The following is a 20,699-nucleotide window of genomic DNA, read 5'->3' as shown; positions in this document are numbered from 1 at the left end:
ATTGCCAACGTCCGTGAATTACTGATGCTTACTTTCGCTTCTGGTTTTGTGTATTTTTAGTTAACCAAATGATGGGCCATTAAGTGAACCAGTTCTGTAATGAGACCGTAGAAGCCTCTTTCTGTATTCATTAAAAAAAAAAAAAATTGAATTTTCCTAGTAAACGTATCGTATACGTAGGCATGTTCTTGTTGTGTGTTACTGTATATTCGCGAATTTAAGGCGCTGTCAATAGCTGAGACTATAGCGTGGGATATCAGGAGTATTCATGAATAATTATTCTGGAAAGGGTGTGAAAGGGAGCGGTCGTGCTCCCCAATAAAATCCTCAATTTTGGCTGGAGGAACTTAACAGATCCACAAAAACTCGCGACACTAATGTCCTGATCGAGATTCGAACAGGGGACCTCCGGAACACAGGTCAGTAGCCATATTTTGTCAACACAGTAACCCCTAATGTCATTCTTATGAAATATCGCTTCATATACAAACAGGGATGTTTGAAGGGGTAGTTTATGGGCTTAATCCCTCCCCCCCCACTTTCCGAAATTATCGCAAACGAAAGGGGAAAACATGCCTTTTCTTCCTGACAGAATTAATATAGGGTGTTAAGAGTGATGAGCACGTAACAATAAAATTGAGTCATAAATTATATGTAATAACAGCCTTTTGTATTTAAAATGAAATCCAATGGTACGATGGGAAATTTCTGTACCCCAAAAATATTTTGTACTCAGTCTGTTTGTGGTTCATCATACGAATATCGTGTTAGGTCACTTCCATTTTTCGAAAGGGCATATATACCAAATATACTGGACATAGTGGACATTGGCTAGTATGATAGGCATATAAATACTTCATAAATGTGGCCTAAAACAAAAGAGTTGGTCGTTCATGGAAGTGATGAGAGAGACCACAGTTAAAACTTGCATATTTTGGCTGGACGTATTTGAACGTGAGAGAAATATTGAACTATTTCAGTCATACATTCTAAAAATTCTTAAAAATGAAATCAATCGGATCGGAAAGAGATAGGCTACATAAATCTGGGCTGCATTATTATTATTATTATTATTATTATTATTATTATTATTATTATTATGGGTCAATATCTCTCTCTTCACCAAACGTCCAGACCGGCTCTGGGGCCCACTCAACCTCTTATCCAATAGGTACCAGCTGCTCTTTCCCTGGGAGTAAAGCCGCCGGGGCGTGAAGCTGACCACACCTCCATCTAGTGCCTAGGTCAAGAAAATGTGTATTTATACATCCACTGCCACATACACCTTCATGCCATAGTGCTTAAGTAATTAAGCACAGGGACGGTATTACGTTTATCTTATTATTATTATTATTATTATTATTATTGTTGTGATCACGTTTGTCACGCGAATAGAGCACTCAACAAAGTGCCGCCGCGATATTGTAGAGATGTACAGTGATCATTAGGCGCTTCTCTTTACGAAAGGTTTCAGAAGCGATTGTTGTGTTTTATACGTACGGGCAGGTCTCGTAATGAGGAGCTTCATAATTTGTACTCTCCGGCAAATCGTCTCCTTACTTTTTAATGGCATTATCTCAGATTTCCATTATTTTTCAAGTTATAAACACATTTATTTGCTTTGGGCATAACGGTTGCACGTCTGTGATTAAACTGAGTAACACCACAAAAGAAGAATTTTATCTATTGTAGTGTAACGACGTGTAGTCCGTCGAAAGTCAACTGACATTTCGTAACGTCTTACCTCCATCTTCGGGGTCGAGGAATAAGTCAAGCAAGAGACCAGCGTGAAGCCGGTAGCAAGCAGAGTGTTTTTTTCGACTCTATCAGTGGAGGCAATGTGTTCTTACGAAACGTCGGTTGACTTTCAACGGACTATACGGCGTTATATCCTCATAAACATTGATCTCAGAACCTAAAATCATACATAACGAAGTTAGAAAGAAAACAGATCCCTTTTGTTCTTTCTCCCGTATTCACTATTCATGTTTCAAACATATCTCTATGCTTTCTCTGTTCCTCGAAGTGTGGAGATAGAACCGCTAAGGACAAGGAATCGAGATATTTGAAGCCAAATCAGGGAGGGTGAGATGGGCCGAACGTGGAACACGCGTGGCAGAGAAGCGCATTCAAAATTTTGGTAGGAAAACCTGAAGGAAAGAGGCCATTATGAAGGCCTAGACATAGATGGGAGGATAGCGGCAATATTAACACGGATCTTAAATAAATATTATGCAACGTAGGCACATTGCTATGGAAGGACCTCGACAGAATCAGCTATACAACAAACAAGCGTGTTTCTATGACAGCAATTGGATACAGCAACATGAACGGTGTTTTCTGTGCAGTCCGTGCCAGGATTTTATAAGCAGGACAGTTAGGAGATGAGTGAATTAAAGTGTGGTTGGTTGGTGATTCAGTGAGTTAGAGAACTGCTGAGGATCGGGGACAGTTTGGGAACCCAAAGGAAGGGGAACGTCCACCGTTGGAAGCCGCTAACGAACCCAAAGGAAGGGGAACGTCCACCGTTGGAAGCCGCTAACGAACAACGGCTAGTAAAGACGTGATTGTGAACACTGTGCGTATATATCTGTGTAACATTGAACTGTAAAGTGTAATCACGCGCTATATCAAAGAGTTACTCAATCACGTGAGTTGTGGGCTAGATTCATTTGACTCAGAATAGGGAACCGGTGTCTGCACAACAAAACATTTCTTCTGTGACTAAATTTATTCGCGTTATACTAGGCACTGTGTGATCGGAAATTTACGAATCGTCTAACCCCGCTTGAATCTTATTTGCCCTATCTTATATCTAGAATTTGAGTCCACTATGATGGGATTTCGATGCAAACTACTATTTTCTTTTTAAAAGGGGTAATCCGGCCGTAACAAGAACATCTCACCTGAGCCTATCGTCGACATGTGGAATGCGTGAAGCTGTGTATCTGCATGCTTTCGCTTAGGAAAATGAGTTACTTTAAGGTAAAGGACGTAAAATTTTCTTCTTGATTAAGCGTCACGGCACAAAGACCAATTGTTAACAACGTCGCTAGGCGGAGGTAGTTACCCGCTTTTCTCCCGCGGAAAGAGACCAGGTATCCATTGCACTTGAAGCTGGATTGATCCCAGAGTCGGTCTGGAAGCTGTGCTGAAGAGAACGATAACTCCGAAATACTATACAAGGCCTCTTGCTTTAAAGCCGAATTCCTTGAAGGGTGAGCGACAGAAGAACTCACGGGGTTGGTTAATTAAGTTCATTGTGTGATACAGTGGCTTCATAACTTGTACTCTTCGCCAAGTATAATTAGAATGATAGAGACAAAGAGGATGAGACTGGAAGGGCATGTAGCACTAATGGAGCGTTGAAGACTGCTGTTGTGAAAGACAGAAGGAAAGAGACCACTAGGAAGACCAAGACGGAAGTGGGTGGACAATATTAAGATGGATGGGATGATATGGACCGGATTTATCCGGCTCAGGATAGGGACCAGTGGAGAACTCTTGTGGACATGGTAATGAACTTTTGGGTTCTATAAAATGCTGGAAGTTCTTGAGTAGCTGCAGAGTAGACAGCTTCTCAAGAAGGGCTTAATACTTAATACCGATAGAGTATAGAAAATGTTCTGTAACACTGTCTGAGGTGTTAGAAGAAAAGTTTAAGCTTTTCGTCCGTTGAAAGTGAAACACATTTATGCTTCATGTTGACTGAATCATGAAACTTGTTGTGTTGGTGTTCAGAGAGAAGAATGGCTCTGGCATGACGAAAGTGTGTTATTTAAGTGTTACACAATCTGATAGTGAAGTCGAAGGGTGGGAATCGGTTCATTAGGAACTGAATGCGGGCACTTCTCAAGATAAAAATGGCAAGATCCTGCAGACACGAATTGCGTGGGAAGCTGTCTCGTACTGTTTGCGAACGGAACGCCCTTCGGAGTTATACTTGTCATGTTTTATCGATATGTGTGCCCCCAGAGAAAGTAGGTAAAATTGTACTTCACAGTGAGTCACTTTCGCTTTAGCATTCTAGCTCGGAGATGCACAAAATTTTGCTGGGAAAATACTGAAAGTTCGGTATAATTATCAAAACCGTTGGCTTGTTATACTTGCATTAAACTTTCTTTTAATCCTTCCAGCCGCACTACGCCCCTGGAGTCGAATCAGCCTCTAACAGAAATGAATGCGAGGAATTTTTTTCTGGGGGGGTAAAGGGCGGCCGGCGCATGGCTGACAACCTCACCGCCATATGTGAGCTGTCTAGAAAATATGGGAGCTTCGACGTCTCACAACCTTACAGGCCTCCACGGTCTGTTACAGGGATCGTTTTACTTAATATTCTTTAATCCGTGGATTAAAAGAATTTCTGCAAATAATTTTGCTAAGTTTGTGACCCCTCAAACTGGAATTTTAGCAGCTCATATAATCTGAATGACGTCTTTCATATTCGTAAAAATATCAACTTTGTTAATACTGTCGCCATTTAGAGTGGCTATAGACGGGCATTGGAATGGGGAATGGATTTATTGACCACTTCCACACTCCATTTGGAACTACAAGCAATTACAGCGCCACCGCTAACCACAGCACCCGCTAAGAACGGAAGTCCGTTGTAAGTCGGCGACCAAGTGTATATGTGTATCCCCCTATCGTTGCTAGGCAACGGCTCAGTAAAAAAACGCGGCAACGAATACACTGATACAAGAATAGAAGAATTGTTGGAGGCGTCGTTTTCAATGTGGTCCGTGTCGTATCGAAGGAAAATAGGCGATTCTTCTCAGAACGTCTTGTTGCATATCTGTTGAGATGTGCTATACATATTTTTTGTGGCTGTGTTTGGAGGGAGAAAGTGACGGAAAGCCGGCATTCGCTCTCTTAACTGGTTGAAGAAAGTTTGTTCCTTAATCACCGCTTAATTTTGCATGCCTTGATTGACCCGACCTTCGGGAGGCCGCGCCGCGTAACTGTGTTACATACAAACTTCTTCTGAGCGCAACAGATCAATATTACAAAACCTGGCATACCTGCGCTGGGGTTCCACAAGNCCCCCCTCCAATATATTATGATTTTAAATATTTTATGAGATTTTCTTCTTCTTCTCAGGGGTTTTCCCGCCACATAAGGCTACTCCGCACCAACTTTCCATTTCCCTCGACTTTCTGTATCTTTGTTGGATGAATTTCGCTCTTGCAGCCTCGCTCCAGTTACATCGCGGTCTAACCCTTCTCTGGCGCCCTACTGCAACCATTTATGAAAAGAGTATTTGTAAAAAGGTAATGTAAAGCTATCCCTGTAACAGGGCGTGAAGGCCCGTAGGGTTGTGAGACGTCGAGGCTCCCACATTTTCTAGACATTCGGCTCACAGATGGTGGTAAGGTTGTCAGCCTTGCGCTCCGGCCGCCCTTTACCGCCCAGGAAGTTTCCTGGTACTCATTTCTGTTAGAAGTTGAGTCGACCCCAGGGCCACAGTGCGACTGGAAGGATTAGGTAAATTGAAAAAAAAATCCACCACATCGGTACCCGAACTGGAGACCTTCTGGCTTGTAGCATAGTGCCTCGACTAACTACCCTAACACGTACCCCAGAGTATTTGTAATTTCTTTAAATAAATTCATCGCCAAATTCTACACTTACGACTATATTATGCCGATATAAAGCGAGTTTTTTTAGATACTCCTTGTTAGAAAAGAGAGGGGTCGCCATATGAATCGCTGCTTAAGAATAAACATGAAGATGATTATGAGGAATTCTGTTTGCTAATTGTGATGATATTTGTGAAAATACATAGGATTTGTATTTAAGGTACTAAATTTCGAATTTCCTATTTCTTAATGGTATCTACCTATCTGTCTACCTATCGATCTGTCTATTTCTGTTACTCCCACTTGGAGCATAGGGCATCCGCGAAACGCTTCGTTTCACTTCAATTTTTTAGTTTCAGACAGTCTGTAAGACTCCTTGTACGGGGGATCAGCCCGTCGCAAGACCGCTACCTACACAGGACGACACAAACACAGAATAAATGGAGATAAATATCCATGACTTGAGTGGGATTCGAACCTACAATCCCAGCATTCGAGCGGGCGAAGACATTTCATTCCTTAGTCCGCTCGCCACTGTGATCAGCTCTTGATAGTATAGTTTTAACTTACTTTGCTTAGAGTCCTGAGAACTAAATTACATAGTCCATTCCGTCAAAAAAATTTTCCACTTGATTTTCGCATTGGAAAAATTAGGTGTGCTGTCTTATATTCGGGCTTATCTGGTATATTACATTTTAGTTTCAAATGAGATACATTTCAGGAACAACACATTGAATACAAAAGTACAAGGTTCTGTAGAGGTATCGCTGTAGTTTCATTTACTCACTTACTTACTTACCCACTCACTCACTCATGGAGCTGAGCCCTTCTGGAGGAGCCGCCAATTCTGCAGCTACTCAAGAATTTCCCAGCATTTCATGGAACCCGAAGGTTCATTACCGTGTTCACAAGAGCCCTCCATTGGTCCCTATCCTGAGCCAGATCTGTCCAATCCATACCATCCCATACTATTTCTCTAAGATCCATTTCAATATTATCCACTCACCTACACCTTGGTCTTCCCAGTGGTTGTTTCCTTATGGCTTTCCCACCAATATCCTGTATGCATTCGTCTCCCCCATTCGTGCTACATGACCTGCCCATCTCATCTTCCGTCACTTGACCATTCTAATTACACATGGCGAAGAATATAGGTTATAAAGCTCCTCATTATGTAGTTTTCTCCAACCTCCTGTCACTTCATCCCTCTTCGGTCCAAATACTCTCAACACCCTGTTCTCAAACACCCTCAATCTATGTTCCTCCCTTAATGTCAGAGACCAATTTTCACACACATACAGAACCACAGGCAAAATTATAGTTTTGTATATTCTAATTTTTATGTTTTTGGACAACATACGAGAAGACAAAAGGTTCTGGACTGAATGGTAGCAAGCATTACCCGAGTTCAATGGCCTCTTAATTTCGTCCTGAATCAGGTTTCGATCTGTTATCGTTGTTCCCAAATATCTGAACTGTGCCACATTTTCAAAACATCTGTTTCCTATCTTTATGTCATGATTTTGCCCTGCATTTTGGTGACGAGACAGTAACATATAGTTTCATTTACAGTCACACTATTCATGTTGTGTGTTTATGCCTCCCATATTAAGGACCAGTACACATGAAAGAATTGGTATAGCGTGGGTAAAATCAGGATTTTGGAAAGTAAGAGGACAAGATGAGGAACAGACAAAGGTAACTACCCTTCATGTTTAGGAAAGGAGGCCACTGATCACATTCTTCAGAACAGTTTTCTGGGATATGACGTCGTGTAGTCTGGTACAGCGTTACCTACGTCTCGGAGAACCTGCTGCCTCTATATTCCACTGTGATGAAGGAGACAGCATGTTCTACCGAAATATTGGTCACAATCTACCATACTACACGGTGTCACGCCTCAGTTAACTAATATTTATAGCCTTCGTCTTACGAATTTAATATCTCGCGGCTGCAGAACACAGAAACACAGACACAAAACAGTGCCGACAGTCCAAACGACCACCTACAGGACAAGACGGGAACTCTCCATGTACCACACGATGACGTCTCAACGCTACTCACACTGCACCCAACTTGTAACCCGATTGAATGACAGATAACGCGTGTGAACATACGGGAGCTCGTAACGCACCAGACCAGAGTGGCCAGTATACCAGCGAAGTAACTGACAGATATACATGTATTGTAATCTTAATTTCGACCTTAATTTTTAACCTTCAGCTAGACTTCTTACAAACTGTGTTTCGTAGAATGAAGTTGGTGCCCCCCCCAGCACGCAATGTTCCTACAGCGTAGCACTTCTGAATCCCTCGAAAATATATTTATAGCCTCACACAATGGCCTGACACGCTTACAGTTAGCAAGAACTGCGCCATTCTGCATGGTGTTAGGTACGTCTACCGCATTCACTCACAAAATCCTATTTTCCCTGACTTTATTATCACGTTTCAAGGAGACACCGTATATAAACTGCAGAAGATTTCAATGAAAACAGTGTCTATTGTTATTTAAGCCCTATCTTTACAATGTCACTTCTATTTTTATATCCAATACACCATCTTCTGGGGGCACGCGGTAGCGTAGTTGGTTGAGGCATTGTTACAAGCCGGAAGGTCGCGGGTTCAAGTCCCGATGAGGTCACTGGATTTTTTTCAATTGACATAATCCTTCCAGCTGCACTATGGCTCTGGGGTCGACTCAGCCTCTAACAGAAATGAGTACCAGGAATTAATTAAATAATTTTCCTGGGGAGTAAAACGCGGCCGGCGCTTAAGGCTGATCTTTCCGCCATCTTTGAGCCGATTGTCTCACAACCCTATGGGTCTTCACGGCCTGTAACAGAGATGGCTTTACTTTACTTACACCATCTTCTGGGATATAACTCCGGTCAGACAGCTAGAAGTTCTTCAGGATCGAATAGTGAGGCAAGTGGAAAGCCTGTTTGCCGCCTCATTCTTGTTGGTTTTTCGAAACGTCGGTGAACTAATACCGGATTGGACGGACTTAAATCCTACAAGATGACAGTCTGAATTTCATAAAAATAGAATTGCAAATACAGTTCTTGTTGCCTGCCGTTCGTTGGTTTCTTCTTTGCCTTGCTCTGAAGATGGACATAGCGCGTTCCTCAGAATTGTCGGAAACGTCTACCTGCCTACACGGCGTCATAGAATAGAAATATTACTCTTCATACTCATCATTGTGAGAGCTTCAATTCCAACAAATTTTAATGCACATCTGTAAGCAGCTTCATTTTTAAAATGTTCTTTTTTTCTTTTAGGAACTATCACGTATATTTACAAGTAAACCAATACAGTATGTTAGTCCGAAGATCCGAAGGTAAGAGGTCAGTTCGGAAGCCCATGCGCACGTGGATAATATTAGAGCTGGCCACCAATAAACACACGTTGAAAGTGGAAATGTACTGAAATGGCTTGTAATAAGACAGCCTAAACCTTTCGTGGACAAATTATGAACCCTCTGCTTTTTGAGGAGTACCTTTCATCATGAAGTTAGTTAGTTTATGAGCACCGATGGCTCAGTCGGCATAGCGACGGCCTACTGGCTTCGGTTCAAGCGGAAGAAAGCGGTTTTTCCTCTTCTCCAGAGCGTTCAGACCTGCTCTGGGGGTATAGCGGCCAGGGTGTGAAGCTGACCACTCACCTTGATCTAATGCAGAGGTCAAGAATGCTGGAGGTCCCCACGTAGGTCATCATGGAGTGGTTCTTAATTAAGCACAGAGATAACTTTACCTCTACCTCGGTTGGTTTAATCACTTGGTTAGTCTCAATAATGATTAGTTCATTTCTCATTAAGCTACTTAATTCGTTTATTCAGTTATTTAATTAACTAGTTAGAATCGACAGTCATATAAGTATTTCAGTTATTAGCGTTTGTTACTTACGAACCTTGTTAGTTAATATATTAGTACGTTAGTAATTTAGTTGGTTTGTTAGCCCCTTTAGTTAATTCGGCTAGCAGTATATTAGTACACCCACGTAGGCCGATAATGTTCAAAGGCTAGCCCTGTTCTGTGCACACTGTTTTTATACCTAGTCATTAATTAATATCGTTGGTCTTTCACTGTAATCCGATTTAATATCGATTTGTGGTCTACTGTTTATAAATTCATGAACAATTTACTTTCGTTTCATGGAAAGTGAAAATCAGACAACTCTTCCTGCAGTCGCATTTTCACTACAGGCTATATGAAAAATATTAGAATGAAACGCAGATTTGAAAATATTAACACGAACTACAGAGGAGTTTCACTAAAGCCTTTGTATTGAGCCTAGGTGACATTTACCACCCGCCACACAAAGAGAATTCGTGTTCATTATCGTCAGTGAGTCCACAACGAGTACATAACGTATTTACGTTCTACTGGAATTGGTCTGCCAGGCTTTTATTTGGTTTAACGTTCCCGTACAGGAAATTCTGCTGTGCGATTTGGTAAACCTGTGGTCTAGTGGTCAGAGTTCCTGGCTACAGGTCCAGAGGTCCGGGTTCGATTCCTGGCGCTACAGTATTTTCTGAAAAGTCGTGAATCTGGAACGAAGTCCACTCAGCCTTGTGAGGATAATTGAGGAGCTACTTAAATGGAAAAATAGCGGCTCCGGTCGAAAACCTAAATCAACGACCGTGGGGGATTCGTTGCGCTAACCACGCGACACCTCTATCCGCAATAGTTGGCATTAACTTCGTCGACAAGCGGCGGTCGCTCGGTCGGTAAAGTTCGCTTGTGGACTAAAACCACAGTTTCTTGTTTGTTTTGATTTGATAAACGGTTACTTACATTCAGCGTCTGTAGGTTTGGTTACTGTGAGATACTTGGGCTCAAACCCATTCAGATGAAATCAGAATTAATAATTAAGCTGGTATAGCTACGGCCTGGACGGCCCGTGCTCGATTCCCGGCATAGATAAGAGATTATCTTCTTCAAAGTGTCTAGACAGGCTCTGGGGCCAACACAGCCTACCCAGTGGGTAACAGGGGATCTTGACCGAGGCGTCCAACTGACTACTCACCATCTAGTGCTCAGGCCAAAAATGGTGGAACTATTCCTCCCACTCCCCCATACATCTTTATTGCGTAGTGCTTAATTAATTAAACACAAAGAGAACTTTACCTTTTACCTACTTAATACTTGAACCTACACGCTTACAGCCCTGATGACGGAGGCAGGGTTTCCCTCCGAGACATCGCTATCCGCCTACAAGACTAAATGTTGCCACAACAATGTCGTAGATTTTCTTCGTTCGCAACTGCTCCACACTTTGATATGTGCTATGAAACATGTTCTAACCATAACAGACAGACTGGCATTAATTTTGCAGGTTACTCATGTCTAAAAATAAACGTAAACATTTTCCTCTAATTATGAAGCACGGTGAGTCAGGGTATAGTGCTAGATATAGAATTCTTATCTTACGCTTATTGTTCACCTGAATTACATGAGCTGAAGGACGTAATTAAGGGTGGGCAGACGCCCACAAGACTGGAAAACGACTGCCACAGAGAGAGCCCTACAGGCATGTGTTTTTCCTCATACAGTGTAGCTACTATGATAAATTGGTTATGGGGAGATAAATATTTATGACTGTAGCGTAGTTAACTTTAATTTATGTAATAAAACGTAACATTTCTCATATGATTGTTCAATAAATAGCTTTCAAATAGACGTACAGTATTTACTGGTAAGACTTAACCATGACCTCAAAAATAATTATTAGAAGATGATGTTTGTGAACATGCAGTAAAGGTAGCAGGTAAACCTGTGACTGTGCTTAATTAAGCATCCCGCTATGAAGACGCATGGGGAAGTGGAGGTATAACTATCATTCTTGTCGGCACTAGTTGGAGGTGAGTGGTCAGCTTCACGCCCCTGCCGCTTTTCCCCTTAGGAACAAGCTTTCTGTGTCCACTGGATGGAAGTTCGGGTGGGCCTTAGAGCCGGTATGGACGCTACGGAGAGTTAAAAAGGTAAAGTTGTCCCTGTGCTTAACTAATTAAGCACTACGCCATGAAGGCTTATGCAGGAGTGGAGATATACATCCACATTTTCTTTACCTCGGCACTAGCTGGAGGTGAGTGGTCAGCTTCACACCCCGGCCGCTTTACCCCCCCCCGGGGAAAGAGCCCGAGCCCCAGTACCTATTAGATAGGAGGTTGGGTTGACCCCAGAGCCGGTCCTAGACGATTTGGAGAAGACAAAACTCTTGACCCTACCGGGACTCGAACTTCAACCCCTCGGTCGTCCAGTCCGTAGCCAGTCGCTATACAGACTACGCTATGGAGAAGAAAAAAATATATTCCCCTTGCCGGGAATCGAACCTCGGCCGTCCAGTCCATCGCCATACCGACTGAGCCATCTTGGCGCTTATGTCATAAATTCAGAAACTGAGAGCAGAAGTGGATAGTGTTTCTTCTCCCACAGGACTGTTTGACGACGCTTTCGGTGTTGCGAGATGTGACATCGAATGTTGAGTTGATAAAGACGAACTGGAAAACATGGACGGAAACGATCGTGACTTGACTGAGGAGCTCTACCGGCATTTGATTCAAATGACTTAGGAAAACTATGAAAGACTTCAATAGTTGTTGTCCCTGCATAGATTCGAACCCAGCACCTTCCGAAAATTGTCGAGAGCTTTACAGCTAGACCACTCTGTTCGGTGATAATGTCATTGAACGAGGTATCTCGATCATAACACTATGAAGTTGACAAAATATATGTTTATAAAAATATGTTTCTTTGCTAAGAGCATTTCAAGGGGAAGCTCGAAACCGTGACCTCGCACCCTTATATATGCAACCCTGCAAACACAAACAGGTTTGAATGAGAAGGCCCCGGAACGGTTCCGCATCCCAGCACCTATGCCGATGGTAAACACACATACAGAATATTAAACGTAATGTAAGCAAGATACATGGCTTTTGTTACAGCGCAGGAAGTATTGAATTTTTATTCCACAATCCACCCCTCGACCCCAACCCCCTAATGAATCATTCATAAACTGAATGCACTGTGCGTAGCTACAAAAGGGACCCTCCTACACGTTTCTTTGTGACGGTGACCCAAATATGACGAAGCATACTGTAGAAAGAAAACCAATCCCGACATAAAAATTACCTGTCATTGACTGTGACTGAATAAACCAATCTAACCTTGACTGCAAGGAAAACAGACAAATAATGATAAATTGCTGCGTTCATCTTAATGATTGAAATGTCTCTCAGGGACGATTTGAAAATGATGGGGGGGAAATACGTTATGAACCTAATAATGTTACGGCAATGAGAAGCGGGGAAAACATTAAAATGTTCATATTCCTTATACGTGAAGGCAGACGTGTTAATGAAATTAGATACGGTTTAGCAAGGGCCAGTTTTATTGTCTCTGTTTAATACGACCGATGTGTGAGCCCACGGTAGGCAACAATATCCTCTTCCCATTAAATTTCCCTAACGGCAGACTCACTTAACTGCCCATGACAGGGTCCGCGCGGACTAAGGCATGAACCATCTTCGCCCGCTTCAACACTTGGATCGTGGGTTCGAATCCCGCTCGAGGGATGGATGTCTGTCCGCGTTTATTCTGTGTTCACGTAGCGGCCTTGCGACGGGCTGATCCCCCGTCCAAGGAGCTTTAGTGACTGTACAGATTAAGAAAGTGAAAAAAGCGGCCAAGGTTCACAAGGGCTGTAGAGCCCCACAGATTGATAGACTCGCTCAGTTTCATTATATAATTCGCTTCGTGGTTCGACACTAAATATTCCACTAATTTTTGTGTATTCTACAGTTTTAAGAGTTCTCCATAGATAGCTCAGTAATTCACCATATGCATTTTTATGCCTACTATCTATGTCTCTACAGCCCTTTGTTAGACCTTTGCCGCTTTTTCAATTTCTTAATCCTATACGCAGTCGGTAAGACTGGACGGGGAATCGGCCCGTCGTAAGGCCGCTACCTACACACAGAACAACATAAACAGAATAAATGCAGAGACATCTATGCCTTGAGTGTGTTTCGAACCCACCACACCAGCGTTCGAGCGAGAGAATACAGTTTATGCCTTAGACCGCGCGGTCACTGTGATCGGCATTTTTGCGTATAGCCTATGCAAACATATGCCTAAACAGAAGAAATAAATGTCTGTGAGCCTAATTCATGTGATCCACTACCACCAGAAGTGAACTGCATCCTGTTAACCCTCTGAAGACCAGCGGTTACGTACCGTCAGCTTTAACATACTAAAACTCAGCGTTGTTCCCACAGTGTATTTGGTATAATTCTCACAATAAATAGCTATTCCCTAAACAGCATTAACCGGTCATTCTTTGTGGATGAGGCATAATGTGTTTCCTGTGAGGTACGAACTGAAATCTTATATATTAGAAGAAACTCGGTGGGTTAATATAACTCAGGCATAAGGCTGAACTCAAGATATGTGATTAAGAAATAAATTTAAAGTAACATTTCCCTCAGAAGCAGTGTAATTTCAGTAAATATGAAAAGGGGCACTATTTATTTTCAAAAAAATAATATCACATCATTTGCTTTAACACAAAGACAGCGTTCTAGGGCTTTATGCCATCTAAAATAACGATTTCCACGTATTAAATATATGATTCATAACTTGAGTCCTCTAAAATTCGAGTGCTGTTTCCCAATTGTATTATTCAGAGAATACTTAGTCCCACATCACAAAAACCTGAGACATTTCCGGAGGGAATTATTATTACATTTTTATTTTTTTGTCCCCAAGAGGGATTTGGTTAATCGTATTAAATTAAATTCAAAGGCAATAAATACATTATACCATGATGTTACATATATATATTTATATATACAAACATACATACACTTGAATTTTTGGGGCGTGTTCTAATTCCCTGTGCTGCAGTCACTGTACCATTACGAAAGACTCTAACGTAAACGTGCCTAATTCCATTCCACTAACACCCTCTTAGCCTCCACCCCACCCCGCCCCACCCCATAACTGTGGCTTTGCAGACCCACGCCGCAGTGTAACTAATCTCTTGTGTTTTCTCGGAATGGCTTGATCAACAAATTGCCTGGTTCCATTCAATTTTGCTTTATAATTTCACAGTTATTTTTAATTAATTTTGGAAATCGTTTTTATAGAAGTTCACATACAGGGCGTGAATACTCACTTTAAATTTTTTGTTATTTAATTAATTATTTACGAAAGTACTAATTACTATTGAAAGCGCCCTCTGATCTCCGTATTTTTTTAACGAACTGTACTGGGATAATTAAATTGCTTATTCATTGTGACGCTCTTGTGTATATTTCTGCTAACCAGTTATGTACGGTCAAGGCACCGAATTGTGGTCGTTTTATTTATTAACAAGTTGCCAATCAACGGGACAGTGGTGGACACCGATCGCTTTATGCACTATAATAGTGTCACGTGTTAGGGTGACTACAGATGGGGTTTGACCACTTGTACCCACAGACCATAGCACTCTCCACTAACCGCTGCCTGCTAACGACTTCCAGCGGCGGATGTTCCCGTTACTCTGGGTTCTCGAGCTCTCCCCGTGCCTCAGCTACCAGATTCTAAGAGCAGCGGCTCACAACGACCGCACTGCAATTCTCTGACTAACTTCCAGGCTGGCGGCTATCTCACACCAACCTCCTGGTCTTCTCTTCACAGACTGGCTAACAACTGACTAAGTTGTAAACCTCATCCGGCTTATAACCCCTCGGAACGGCCCACACAGAAAACACCGTTCCTTCTGTTGCTGTGGGAATGTGTTTACCGAGCCATTGCCTAGAAACGGGTCTGGTTTATCTGCCTATCTCGAGGTCGTTGCATAGCAACGGCTCTACAAGCTACAGTACGCACACCGCTGGCATCCCAAACCACGTGTAGCTCTCTGAATATGCTGCATTTATTCCTACCATAGCCTAGTCACTGTTTTCCTTACAGCTGTTGTTATGAACTTTTTCGTATAAATTGTTTCTGGAGACAGGTAAAAAAATGTAAAGTTGTCCCTGTAACAGGCCCTGGAGGTCCATAGGGTTGTGAGACGTCAGGGTTCCCACATTTGCTCTAGACAATCTGCTCAAAGATGGCGGTGAGGTTGTCGGCCTTACGCGCCGCCCGCCCTTTACCCTCCACGAAGAGTCCTGGTACTCATTTCTGTTAGAGGCTGAGTCGATCCCAGGGCCATAGTGCGGCTGGAGGGGTTACGTCAATTGAAAAATCTAATGACTTCACTGGGAATCGAACCCGCGATATCCCGACTTGTAGCGTAATGTGTGTACATAAATCATAAATTACATGCGTTGGAAGAAATCCCATTTTATAAGCACTAGGAATGCGCATTTTGCAGAAGGCATGAACATGCTCATGTGGCGAGTTTTACTGCGCTATAGACACTGCATCCCGCTACCCGAGAAAAAGAACAATAAACGATGAAAATGGGCGGATTTTCAGTTGAATAGAGTTTTCAATGCAGCTAATTTGTAACCCCATATCTTTCAATTTCTCCTCTACCTTAAGAAGAGGCGCAGCAGGAAAGGGGAGGACTTCACTGTTGACCAGAAAACGCAGAGTCTGTAATCTACGAGGCCGCCATGTGCAAACCTCCAACACTGCCTGCTTTAACAGACACACCCCTCAGCTATTAACTCCACCCCTAGAACGTCGACAGGTCACCAGCCTAAGGACACGCAGAGTTGTCGGGAAGAAAAGTTTGAACTATACAGAGATGAAAACCGCAGCTTGAAGTAGGAAGCACAGAGTACATCTCGGGGAACTCCCGTTGTGTATGTATGTAAGCTTCTCTCAGCCCATTTCTGTGACGACATACTAAAACAAGACTGTAGTTCAGCAGCACACCAAAACATGCGTTAAGCTTGCCAATAAGCTTTCCATGACATAAAACTTAATTGTCCATAGGTGTGAAACTTTGTCTCTGACATTAAGGGAGGAACAGAGACTGAGGGTGTTTGAGAACAGGGTGCGGAGGAGAATATTTGGACCGCATAGAGATGAAGTTATAGGAGGTTGGAGAAAACTGCATAATGAGGAGCTTCATAACTTGTACTCTTCTCAAAATATAATTAGAATGATCAAGTGAAGGAAGATGAGATGGGCGGGGCATGTAGCACGAATGGAGGGGAAGATGAATACATATAGGATATTGGTGGGAAAGCCAGAAAGAAAGAAAGAAACCCACTGGGAAAACCAAGGCGTAGGTGGGTGGACAATATTAAAATGGATCTTAGAGAGATAGGATGGGATGGTGGGGACTGGATCAATCTGGCTCAGGATAGGGACCAGTGGAGGGCTCTTGTGAACACGGTAATGAATCTTCGGGTTCCATAAAATGCTGGGTAATTCTTGAGTAGCTGCAGAATTGGCGGCTTCTCAAGAAAGGCTCAGCTCAATGAAGTCAGTTACTTAGGTCTGTGGGGTTGCAGTTTATTGTACGCTTTCGGACTTCGGGAATACGGTGTGTATAAAGGTTGAACGTTTTCCGGTGTTTCGGTAAACAACGCACTTGCATAAACTTTAAAGTGACGGCTCTTATGTTTACCACAAGTTTTGGGAAAAGAACAAAATTCTATGCATCTTATTCCCGAAAGCAGAAAAAAACACATTCAACACAATACAGTAAACCATCCTCTTACCTGACCCGGATATAACGGACAAAATCTGACTTTTTTAGAGATATTAAGACACTAAGGTTTCATAGTTAGGTAACTACTGAAATCGGAAAAGAACCCCAATATAAAAAGCTTTGTATAATCACATTCTGTGATTTTATGTTTATTGCTTGTGTCGCTTATGTGTGTACTTTCGTGAACACCTCATCTCTAGTTCTGAGTGGACACCCCTGTCACCCCCCAATAGTCCGACGTAAAGAGGGTTTACTGTATGTCCGGTATGCTGATTCCAAATCCGGACTCAATTTTTTCATCACATCACAGTTTTGTGTTTTATCCAAAACTGCATTTCTTTTCGATCTGTATTTTGTTTCATGGTGTTCCTGTCTTTTTTTACAATTACAGTATGAAAAAAATGACATTTATTAAGCGAAAATATTATCAAATAACGTCATTATTAAAACTGCGCAGTAAACTATATGTAGCGCGTTCATATATTTGCACAGAAAATAATAGAGTTTAATAAGAAACTATATGTTACACATTATGTCAAAACCCATTTATTTCGTAGAGATTATTAAACAGAGTGACAATTTGTTGTGCTGTATTATTAAAACCGTGTAGGCCTTTACATGTTCATAGCCTATAATGCACAGCTTACAGTGTTTATTTATATAGGTCTATTATTAACTACGTCGTCAGTAGCTTTGAATACATAGCATCGAATAGTAAGAATGGTTAGTGAATATCTAACTTGAAAGGCTGTGGAAATGGTCGTGGCATATTTTAGGGTTCTACCCATCATTACCTGGATTGACTGATAAAGAAAACATAAAATACTGAAACAAGATAGCCGGTCTCCGGGCCAGGATTTGAACCCAGGACGGAAGTAAACTTAAACCTTCACCTCATAGGTTTACTGCTTAGGCTGGGGCCACACGAGCGCACGAAGTACGTCCGTTGCAACGAACGTACTTTATGACGGACGTTGCTGAGGACACCACACAGGTGCAGAATGCGGTGCGTAGATTTTGTCTGCAATGGAGCCAGAAGAAAGCGTAGCATTCGCGCCTCTTATTTATTTCTACAACGGACGCATTGTGTGCGCTCGTGTGGCCCCTGCCTTAGTAACACCGCAATGTACGTTTAGCCTATATTTTTAATTTAGTCCATAGTAAATAAGTATTAATGTACCTACATATGCGACTTCACAATAATAACCTACTTTATTTAGCAGAAAACAGACGGAAAAGGTAAAGTTCTTTGTCCTTGGGCTTAATTAAGAACCATGCCATGAAGACTGACGGGGAAGTGGAGGTGTATCTCCACTATTCTTAACCTCTGCGCTACTATGCCAGACTCTTAATGTTGTCAATTGCGTGGCGTGTAGTGTCCAGCTGAACTAAACTAAAGCAACTGTGTTTGTATCTCTACAGTGCAGAGCATCATTTCAGCAGCGAAACTGACATTGAGTATAACAATATTGCGCCCGATGAAGACAGTGACATGGAGCTTGCACAGCCACTCAATGTTTTGGCTCGGGTAGTAGTTGCTATTCGTACTGCTATTGCGCCCTTAATGACTCGAGCTACCTGCATTCCTCACAGGTCTCAAGATTAGATTCTTTTACTGTAGATGGAAGTGTGTTGTCAGCTTTAAGCCCCCGCCGCTTTATCCCCTGTGATATAATCCACGAGGAAACTGGGTAGACCCAGAGCAGGTCCAGACGCCATGAAGAGGGTTTGCCACTACCGGGAATCAATCCTGATTCGTCGGCAGTCCAGCACGCAGCCTACTCACTATACTGACTGAGCTATCACAGCTCATCTGGAAGTACATGTTTTAAACGGAAACTCTCTCAGAATACTACAGTAAGCCGCTTTTCTATCGTTGCAAATACCAGGGTATGTGTACGAGTGTGTTGTTCTCCAGAACGTTGCCTGTGGGGTAGACATTAGGCTGTCATCCTGAACATCGTGATAGTTTCTGCCACCTGACCGCTCGAGGCTCTACCAGTTATGACATATTCTTATTTTCGGAAGAATATGAAGAGTGCCCTATTCTCCACATGTCATACTTCAAAATGAAAGAGTCACTTTGTTTCCGAAGGCCTGTGTGTCCGGGGGCAACCTGTCATGCGATGCCTAACGCTGGGAGAACCTAAATAACTGTTAATGAGTATGATCTTGTATTTTACGCCGTGTAGCCCGGCAGAAGCTTACTGACTGCCACCGTCTTCAGGGTAGAAATGTAATCCCAGTAACCAGCAAGAAGCAAGCTTCAAGCGCGACTTACAGTGTCTCATCTCGGAAGACAGTGCCCTTCATTGTCGTCGCTATGGGATTTAAAATCCAGCAAACTGCTTAAATTCTGCTTTTGAAACGAATTTTTAATGTGTGTGGATTTTGAAATTGGCAAGAGAATGATGCCTCCACTGTAGCCCTGCGAGTTGCTGAAGGTGGCGGAGAGCGAACTCGATGCCTGGGTGCATAACTGCATAACCCTGTCACTGGGAGGACATAAATACAGAGACCTGGTCCTCCAGGTTGGGGGTTGACCGCAAGGCTGGCGACCTTGCTGTGTAAGACTTATTATTGGAAAACCCAAAGAAATCAAAACCGGATGGTCTAATTCAAGATAAATCTGGCAGAATCTTCTTAGGAAGGCTGTGACTAAAAGAGTCTGTTTTGCAACTGATAATGAATATTTTTATACGAAATATTAATTTATGGTTTCTTTTGGTGGGTACAAAGACTGGCCTACGGTCTGGACGGTCAACAACGAACCGGGGTTCTGTTTCCAGCGTCGGCAATGTATTATCACGTGTATTAGTGACTACTGAGGGGTTTAGTTTGAATTACTGTATTTACTGCACTTACACACTCATCTCGTAACTACAAGTAATACACCCCTATCGCTGATCTACACACTTTACAGTTCACTGTTACACATACACACACACACACACACACACTAGTTTTCTCAGTCTTCACTAGTCGTATCCTGACAACGGATTTCAATTATACCAGTCTCATTATAACTACAGCACACATGAAGTCTCCTTTTCACAGCCATACTCTCGCCAGCTCAACTAACTCTCATTCGCCATCTCTTCTCAATCATCTAAGACTGGCGTCTCAAGGAATCCCTCAATTCTATCTCAGCTGACCTAGAATCCTCGTTATATAACATCGGGCCGGATCCAACAGAGAACACCGTTTCCATCCTTATAGCTCAACAATACCTCGAGTAATGGTTTCTCATTCTTTGCTGCAGGAACCTGTTCACAGAGTCGTTGCCTAGCAATGAACGTATACTCTGGTTCCTCTATGCTGGCTTTCAGGCGTCACTTCACAATACGTTTCTCTTCTTCACAGTCTCAAAGCCGGCTCCACTTAAAACTGTTTTGCTGGTTAAATCAGACGGGATAAAGTGGGCTCTGAGCAGGTTAGTGTGGCGGTGATTTTCTAGACTTGT

The 20,699-nt window shown here is 42.5% G+C and overlaps 1 protein-coding gene across 1 annotated transcript in view; it reads left to right on the top strand.

Annotated features, from left to right (window-relative positions):
- Nucleotides 1-20,699, top strand: part of LOC111865520 (toll-like receptor 7) — a 139,492-nt gene that overhangs the window by 4,975 nt on the left and 113,818 nt on the right. The gene's annotated exons all lie outside the window — the stretch shown is intronic.

Source organism: Cryptotermes secundus, unplaced genomic scaffold, assembly GCF_002891405.2.
Source record: "Cryptotermes secundus unplaced genomic scaffold, Csec_1.0 scaffold560, whole genome shotgun sequence".
Lineage (NCBI taxonomy): Eukaryota > Metazoa > Arthropoda > Insecta > Blattodea > Kalotermitidae > Cryptotermes > Cryptotermes secundus.
This window is presented reverse-complemented; position numbering and strand designations above follow the sequence as displayed.